Source organism: Megascapheus bottae, chromosome 35 (genome assembly GCF_031878675.1).
Source record: "Megascapheus bottae isolate mThoBot1 chromosome 35, mThoBot2.hap1, whole genome shotgun sequence".
NCBI classification, from domain to species: Eukaryota; Metazoa; Chordata; class Mammalia; order Rodentia; family Geomyidae; genus Megascapheus; species Megascapheus bottae.
Window position 1 is genome coordinate 3913935 of NC_143543.1, and position 9854 is coordinate 3923788.

A 9854-nucleotide genomic window follows, 5' to 3' on the forward strand; every position below is an offset into this window, starting at 1 on the left:
TTTTCCTGTGCCAGTCTCCTTTTTGAAACCCCTTTTGACTTCAATTAAATCTCCCGGTAATTTCCAATTGACTTCCCCGGTGGTCTCACAGCCCCACTTTGCACAATAGAAATCCCCTGGTCCCCCACACTGTGCTGACTTAAGTCTGGATCTATCCTCCCGGGGACAGACATAGAAATCATAGTGAGCCCACTTGCATCTTGCATATGGGGTGCGGCACCCAGCCTGATCAACTATTCCCGGGTGGGTGCTCTTGTAGAGGTCTTTTAACTCTACATTTTCTACTCCCCAGATAGGGTCAGTTCCAACTGCTAATTGGCAGAAATCGGGGGTCAGTGTGGGCCACCAGGTATTGGGGGGCGCTGCCTGGGTGGTCTCCCACACTACATCCGCATTACTATTTAGAACTTCCCAGGTTAACTGCTGAAACTGGTGGGGAGAGTCCCCTTGACAATAAAGGACATTGATATATATAAGAACCATTATTGAGAATCTGTTATGAGTCTTATCTTGAGGGGGTTTTGAGTTCGCTGGACTCGCCATGTCTGCTGTCCGGTCCCAGGGTCTGCAGGAGTTGCGGGTTTGACGTGGGAGGCGTGGATCCAGGCGGCGATCCCGTCTTCCTTGAGAGCGGTGGGAGTGGTCAGCAGGACAGTGTAGGGTCCCTTCCACCTAGGTTCAAGGTTCCTGGTCTGGTGCCGGCGGACCCAAACAGAGTCACCAATCTGGAACTTGTGAGGCACCACAGGCCGGTCCTGTTGTTCTTTGTATGCTGCCGCTAGAGGTCTCCAAACCTCTTTCTGGACCAATTGAAGAGCCTGCAAATGGGCTTGGAGAGTTTGACTATTAGCAAAACTAGCAATATTAGGGTCCAAAAAGCTGACAGCAGGTGGGGGAGCCCCATACAGGATTTCAAAGGGAGTCAACTGATGGGGTCCTGGAGTATTCCGGGCCCTATACAGGGCCAAAGGGAGGAGGAGTACCCAATCCCTAGAGCCAGTTGCAAGCGTTAATTTGGTTAAAGTCTCCTTTAAGGTTCTGTTCATCCTCTCTACCTGTCCTGAACTTTGGGGTCTATAAGCACAATGCAATTTCCAATCAATCCCCAATAATCTGGCCACCATCTGACTTACCTGAGAGACAAAAGCGGGCCCATTATCAGTCCCGATTACCTTGGGCATGCCATATCGGGGAAAAATCTCTTCCAGAAGCTTTTTAGAGACTACTTTAGCAGTTTCTTTCCTGGTGGGAAAAGCCTCTACCCATCCCGAAAAAGTGTCCACAAATACCAATAGATACTTGTATCCATACATTCCAGGCTTGATTTCAGTAAAATCAATTTCCCAATGGACCCCTGGTCGGTGTCCTCTTTCTCGGGTCCCTTTGGATGCACCGTGTCTTCCCGCATTGACCTGAGCACAGACCTGGCAGGAATCTGCAACCTTCTGAAGTATTTGCTTTTTATTGGGGAAGTAAAAGAACTGTTCATCTCTGTCCAACAAGTCCTTAAGCTTCTTAGGACTGAGGTGAGTTAATTTGTGGATTCTGTCTATTATCTGGTATGCTATTGGGGTGGGCAGCACAGTCTTTCCTTCTTTCAGCCAGTCCCCTGTTTCCTGGTCGAAGGTGGCCCCCAGTGTTTTTAACATGTCTTGGTCCTTCGGCCCATACCAGAAAGACGACCTACTAGGTATTTTTATAGGCAAGGCTGCTGTGATATCAGGTGTGGGCTGCAGTGCTGCTGAACGTGCTGCCCTGTCGGCCATTCTATTTCCCATGGCCGTGGGGTGGTCTCCTTTCTGGTGGCCAGGGCAATGCATAATGCTGAGCTTGGCTGGCAAGAATAAAGCTGACAGTAGGGCCAGAATTTCTTTCTTATTTTTAACTTCTTTGCCTTCTGAAGTTCTACGATATATCTCCCCATGTATATGGGCAGTAGCAAAGGCATACCTGCTGTCTGTGTAGATGTTGACTTTCTTTCCTTTGGCCATTAGGAGAGCCTGGGTCAGGGCCACAAGTTCTGCCCGTTGTGCCGAGGTCCCTGGTGGGAGGGGTTCTGCCCATATTACCTCCTTCTCTGTAGTCACCGCGGCCCCTGCTTTCCGTTGTCCATCCTGTAGGAAGCTACTCCCGTCCGTGTACCAGGTACAGTCCGCATCAGGGAGTGGAACATCGGTGAGATCTGGTCTGGTTCCATGCACTTCTGCAAGGATCTCTAGACAGTCATGAGGTTCCTCCGTCCCCTCTGAGACTGGGAGTAGGGTAGCAGGGTTAAGGGTGACTACTGGGCCAAAATGGATTTTATCAGTGTCCAGTAGCATGGCCTGATAATGAGTCATCCGGGCATTAGACAGCCATCGGTCAGGAGGCTGTCTGATTATTGCCTCCACAGCATGAGGAGCCAGTAAAGTCAATGGCTGTCCCATAGTCAGTTTACCAGCATCCTTAGTGAGCACTGCGATGGCCGCCACCATGCGAAGACAAGGCGGCCATCCTGCTGCTACTGGATCCAATTTTTTTGACAGGTATGCCACAGGACGTCGCCAAGGTCCAAGTTTTTGGGTGAGAACCCCTTTGGCATATCCAGACTTTTCATCCACAAACAAATCAAAAGGTTTAGTTAGGTCTGGTAACCCAAGGGCTGGTGCTGATAGGAGGGCCTTTTTGATTTCCTGGAAGGCTTTCTGATGTTCTTCTCCCCAGGTATAGCTAGTCCCTTGTTTGGTAAGGGGATATAGTGGGGCCGCTATCTCAGCAAACCCAGGAATCCACAATCTACAGAATCCTGCAGTCCCCAGGAATTCTCTCAGTTGCCGCTGGGTTTTGGGAGCTGGCATTCGGAGGACTGTCTCTTTTCTGGCTTCTGTCAGCCATCTCTGCCCATCTTTGATAAGATAGCCCAAGTAGGTAACCTGTTCCTGGCATATCTGTGCCTTTTTAGCTGAGGCCCGATATCCCAGCAAGCCTAAAGTCTGAAGCAAGTCCTTTGTTCCTAGTTCGCATTGCTGGTGAGTTGGGGCTGCCAGGAGAAGATCATCTACATATTGAAGCAATGTTAGAGATGGGTTCTGGATCCGGAAATCAGCTAGATCCCGGTGTAGGGCTTCATCAAAAAGGGTGGGGCTGTTTTTAAACCCCTGGGGGAGTCTAGTCCAAGTTAACTGCCCTGATAATCCCAGCTCAGGGTCTTTCCATTCAAAAGCAAAAATTGGCTGACTACTGGGATGTAGTCTTAGGCAAAAGAAGGCATCTTTCAGGTCCAACACAGTATACCATTTATGAGCTGGTGTCAAGGAGCTCAGCAAATTATAAGGGTTAGGCACTGTAGGGTGGATGTCCTCCACACGCCTATTTACCTCCCTCAAGTCTTGTACTGGCCTATAATCCCCAGTCCCAGGTTTCTTTACAGGCAGGAGGGGGGTGTTCCATGGAGACTGACAGGGGATTAGGACCCCTTGATCGATCAGCCGTCTAATGTGGGGTCTTATTCCCTCCTGTGCTTCCTTTGACATTGGATACTGTTTAATGGAAACAGGGCATGCTGTTGTTTTGAGGGTAATGACCAAGGGGGCTTGCTGCACTGCCAATCCTAGACCCCCTGTCTCTGCCCATGATTCAGGAAATTCCTTAAGCCAGCTTTTTAGATCTGCAGTTTCTGAAGGTTTTTCATACAATCGATATTCTTCTTCTATATTTAAAGCCATTACATGTAGAGGCTGCCCTTTAGGTCCCATTACTCGGACCTTTGTTTCTTCAAAATAAATCTGAGCTTTCAACTTTTGTAGCAGATCCCGGCCTAATAATGGGTAAGGACAATCAGGTACATGTAAAAAGGAGTGAGTCACTTTACCAGTAGCCAGGTGCACTCTTCGTTCGGTGGTCCATCGATAGCTTTTTCCTCCGGTGGCGCCCTGCACCCACACAGTCCGGTCACTGAGCGGTCCAGGGTTCTGGGTGAGGACTGAATGCTGCGCACCTGTGTCTACTAGGAAGGTCACTGGCTGCCCCCCAACATTAAGAGTTACCCTGGGCTCAGGGGGGGGCTCCTGGCCCTGACAATCCTAATCTTCCAAATGGAGTAAGGAGCTGGTGGGAGTCTTAGGCCTTTGAGACCCTTTCTTTCTGGGGCAGTCCCTGGCCCAGTGTCCTTTTTCTTTGCAATAGGCACATTGGTCCTTATCCACTTGTGGCCCACGCCCTCTTTCCCTACTTCTGTCTTGTTTATTTCTGTCCTGTCTTCTATCAGACACTACGGTGGCCAGTAATTTACTAATTTCTCTAGTTCTCTTCCTGTCCCTTGTCTCCTCTCTCTTTTCCGCTTCTTTTCTTAACCTTTCATCTCTTTCCTCTGCCTCCCTTTTCAGTCTTTCATCTCTTTCTTCCTGAGTTTCCCGCTTATTAAAAATCTTTTCAGCTTCTTTTAATAAGTCAGGAAGAGTGCTTGCTCTCAAATTCTCAAGGCGCTCCAATTTCTTTCTAATATCAGGAGCCGCCTGCCAAATGAAGGACATGGCTATGTTAGTTTCCACAGCGGGGTCCTCAGGATCAAAAGGGGTGTAGATTCTAAAGGCCTCTTTTAATCTCTCTAAAAAAGCGGAAGGACTCTCACTCGTTCCCTGCATAACTTGCTTCACCTGAGCCAAATTCGTGGGGCGCCTTGCTGCCCCTTGGAGACCCGCTACAAGCAACTGGCGATAGAGATGTAGGTGATTCCTACCTTCCACCGTAGTGTAGTCCCATGCTGGCCTCTCCAAAGGAAAGGCGGCATCTATTTCATTGGGCAGCTGGGTCAGGTGTCCATCAGCTCCCCTGACATTTTTCCGAGCTTCTAGCAGAACCCGCTGGCGCTCTTCCGAGTTTAACAGGGTCTGCAAGAGCTGCTGGCAATCATCCCAAGTGGGTTGATGGGTTACTAAAATAGACTCAATTAAAGCAGTAAGCTGTGAGGGGTCCTTTGAAAAGGAAGGGTTGTTATTTTTCCAGTTGTACAAGTCTGAAGCTGAAAAAGGCCAATACTGCCATCTACCGTCTGTCCCGATCCTAAGGGGGAAAGCTTGTGAGGTGGAATCAGCTGCCGGTGGCTCACATCGCCCTCGGAGGCGAGCGGCCATCGGAGATGGAGGGGGTGGCCCCGGAGGTGGGATTGGGGCCGGAGGGGGATTCGGCGGAGGGGCTGCTTCAGCCTCAGCTCCTCCATTCCGGGGATACGGCGGAGGGTCCTCCTGAAAAAGGTCTATCAGGTTTTCATCGGGTGGGAGAACAGCAGGGACAGTTTTGACTTGTTTCTGGGGAGGAACAAGAGCTGGGTAGAGGGATGAGGTGCTCGGAGAGGAAGCTGGAGGTGCAGTGGCTTGGAGAGGGATTTTGGGGGGAAGGAACGGCCTAACCCACGGAGGGGGGTCAAGGGCAAGCGACTCCCAGGTGTAGATGTAGGCCACCTGGTCAGGGTGCCCATGCGGTCCAGGATCCAGGATCTTAGATTTCATCTGCTGGATCAACGAGGGGTAAAAACTACCCTCGGGGGGCCATCCCATCCCCAACGTTGGCCATTCAGAGGAACAATAAGTGATCCACTTATTTTTGTGTATTTCTACTGACAGGTTACGGGCAGCCGCTCGAACCTCCTTCCAGTGCTGCAAAGTCAAACTTAAGGGGGTAGTCACTGTCTGTCCCATGTTAGCAGTCAATTCCAGTCCGGTCACAATTAATATAAGTAACAGATATACAAGACAAACAAACACCTTAATAGCACGGCTTTTTTCCAAAACTGAAAATGAACTGATTCCTGAGCGAGGTCCAGAAGTTTCCCTTAACAACTGGACCGTGGAATCCTCAGACTGAGGCACAGCCCCGAAGGGGGAAACTGGACGGGTCAGAAATCTAGCTCCAGACATCAAAGTGAAAGTAAATTCAGACGGGAGTCAGAGGGTGGCCAATCCTCCTCCCTTACAGGTCGTGAGTGAATACTCACTTAAGAAGGGGTACCGGACACCACCGGACACCCCACCAGACAGACGGAGACTTTTCCTAGCCTCACTCACCCCTGAGACGTCTCCCAGGGGCTACGGTTGGGAGTCTGAGCCCGTCGGCTCCTCCGCAGTACCGCAAAAAACAGATTGACACAGCTGGGTCACAGAAGAACAGGCATACAAAACAAAAAACCAAATTGCAGACAGACAGTACATAACAGAGAACAAAATTATAGACAGGCAACACATAACAGAGAACAAAATTGCAGACAGACAACAGAAAAGTCGCTGGCCAGCTTACCTCCCGGAGGTGGGTCGGTGGTCCCTGGGTAGGGGTCTCCTATCCCGGACGAGCCCCCAGATGAAAGACCACCCTCCTCAGAGGAGGTCCCTCAGGTGGGAGACCCTTCCCAAGGAACAGCGAGACCACTCAATCGGATGCAAACAGCAAGAGGTTTATTCAGGGTATCGGGCACCCGGGCGACAGGTCTCCTAGAAGACTCGCGCGCCAGACTGGGGAGAGGGGTATATTTTTATAGACAGCTGAAGCAGGCTTACAGAAGCAGAGGCAGCATAGTTACAGGAATCTGATTGGTTTATTAAGTTCCTATTATTGATACACTGGGGACTTTCCATCTTAACACAACTTCTTAACCACAAACCTGGCCTAATGTTACTTCACTCTGGTGTAACTGCAGGCCTGGTGTTTCTCCATTCTTTTACCAAACATCTGTTCCTCTTGGTTCCTGGAACCCGGGTCAGATGTTGGCCCATACATATCCTGTTCTTGCACCCTATTTTTATCCTGAGGCTACTTCTTTATTTCTGAGTTCAGGCCTTGCAAAATGGCGTTACTAATGCTAAGCTGCTAAGTATATGATAAGCTTCTAATTTATTTATCTTCTCAGGGGGAGGGTCTTTCACATGCCTACTCTTAGAAAGGAGCCTCAGGGATACTTCTAATGATGGAATGAAATGATGAATATGGGTGACTTTTCAGGTAGTTAAGCACCTCTGTTTAACGAATGAGTATAAGGCTTGAGGAATACAAGCACTAGTGCTGTACAGATTTGCTGAAGGATCAGGTAACTTCTGAAATATGGTAGACTAATATTTGAAAACTGAGAAATTATTAGAAAATCTAGAGATGCAACACAGGGAAAAACACAACTATAGTTATGCTGTATAATAAACTGTAGTGAAACATAACTTATGGTAACATTAACAAATAATACATTATTTATTTTTGTCAGTTATGGGGCTTTTTATCTTTGTCAGTCATGGGGCTTAAACACATGGTTTTTGATATTGTCCCTTTGCTCTTTTGCTCAAGGCTAGTGCTCTATCACTTTGAGACACAGCTCTGCTTCTACTTTTCTAGTGGTTAATTGGAGATAAGAGTCATACAAGCTTTCCCATCTGGACTGGCTTTACATGGCAATCCTCAGATCTCAACCTTCTGAATAGCAAGGATTAGAGGTATGAGCCAATAGTCATTAAGTTTTAATTGGATACATGAGCTTCCTGAATCCATGTTGGACTGTCAACAATACTGTTTATATTTGATAATTCAACTAATTATTTTTGCCAGTCCAGGGGCTTGAACTCAGGGCCTGAGCACTATCCCTGTGCTTTATCAAGATTAGCACTCTATCACATGAGCCACATGTCATGCATGCTAGGCAAACCCTCTACCACTGGGCCACATTCATGGCCCCAACTGAACTAAATTTTGTCTTAACTCATTAGAGATGGTTTAAATTTGCTTTTTCCCCTTTTCTTTCCTTCCTTCCTTCTTTCTTTCTTTCTTTCTTTCTTTCTTTCTTTCTTTCTTTCTTTCTTTCTTTCTTTTTCTGGCCAGTCTTGTGGCTTGCAATCAGGGCTTGGGCACTGGCCTTTGCTTTTTCAAGGCTAGAAATTCTTATAGAGGATTGTTGCTTAGAGAGGAAGAGACTAGAATGCTATCAGAAGAAGAGCATGAGGTAATTCTAACGCATTCAAAATAAGACAAGTAGTGCTACTTTAAACTAATCTTCAACTTTTCATTTCAAGGCAGTTATTTTTATCCTATGTCTATATTCAAGAAGAATAGACACTTGATCTGAATTTCCTGTATGTGGATGTTTTGGTTAATAAATTTGTTAAAATCTTGTAAGACATAGGATTACCAGAGTCTTGGATTACATGTAAATTGTCATTGATAACTTGCCACATTTTGTAATCCTAATTCTTCAAAGATTTATTTGTTTTTATTCTTACATTCAACTATATGTAAATGCTGCTATATGAAAGCATTTGGCCTCCACTAATATGGCTTGAGAGCTGGGGAGAATGTTTGGGCTGGTGTTTGTCCATTTGATCATGCTTTTATAAAGGGAAGGACAAAAGTGAAAGTCATAATTAGAGGACACCAGTTGCTGGAGCAATTTTACTCTGGAGTCTCATGTGGCTAAAGGACTAAACTTTTGAGAAATGCTTTAACCTTTTCACTAGGGGTTTAAAAGTGACTTGAATACTAGAAACAGAACTCCATTTACTGTCACCCTCTGAAGTTCAAGTGACTCTACCAAGGTGCACTTTTTTATTAAAGAATTTATTAACATTGATTTTTATATCATATTTCAAATGACATGTTTAACAAACAAGTGTTCAAGAAGGGAATCTCTATATACAATCACTGGCACTTAGTTTTTAGAAAATAATCAAAATTAGGCTAAGGGTTTGTATATCATAGATACATATTGATTTATGAAATAAAACATTATGTCTATAGTCATAGGTTTTATGTATATGTAGTTATGTTTATATTTACAATACCATGTCCATAGCATTGGGTATGCAAATATTGAGTCCTTGCTCTTGTACTGTTTAGATCTAATAGCCACATATTAAGGATACCATGCGCCTTTGTTCCTTTGGTCTTGACTTGTCTCACTCAACATGATTTGCTCTAGATTCATCCACTTCCCTGTGAATGCCATTATTTTATCTTGTCTGTCGGCTCTGTAGAACTCAATTGTATATATATACACACCACATTTTCTGTATCCATTCATCTGCAGTAGGGCATCTGGATTGTTTCCATCGCCTGCTATTGTAAATAGTGCAGAGAAAACATAGCTGAATAGATGTCCTTATCATATCTTGGGTTATGATGTTCAGGGTAGATGAAGAAGTGGTATGGCGGGATCATAGGGAAGCTCTATTTTCAGTTCTTTAAGAAACCTCCACACTGCTTTCCAGAATGGCTGAACTAGTTTACAACCCCACCAGCAGTGTGGTAGGGTTCCTTTTTCTCCACAACTGTGCCAGCAACTGTCATTGTCTGAGTTCAAAATCTTGGCCTTTCTTATTGGCATAAGGTGTTATCTAGGATTGTTTTTATTTGCATTTCCTTTATGACCATGGATAATGAACATTTTCTCATATGCTTTTCTGCCATTTTAATCTCTTCTGATAAGTCTCTCTTTAGTTCCCTTGCCATTTAGTAAATGGTTTGTTGGTTTTGGGGGAGATTAGTTTCTTGAGTTCCCTGTAGGTACTGGATATTAAGCGTTTGCCAGATGTATTATTGGTAAATATCTTTTCCCAGTTGGTTGGCTGTCTCTCTACTTTTGCAACTATGCTTTTATCTGTGTAGAAATTATCTATTTTTAGGTAGTCCCATTTATCGAGTCTCTCTCCAATCTGTTGTGACCCTGGGATTCTGTTCAGGAATCTTTTGCCTGTACCTATGAGTTCCAGTGTCTCTCCTACTCTATCATGCAGCAGCTTCACGGTTTCCAGTCTGACATTGAGGTCTTTGATCCACTTTGAGTTAGTTCTTGTGCATGGAAAAAGGCTAGAGTCAATTTTAGTACCAACAATACACAGACAGAAGGCCAA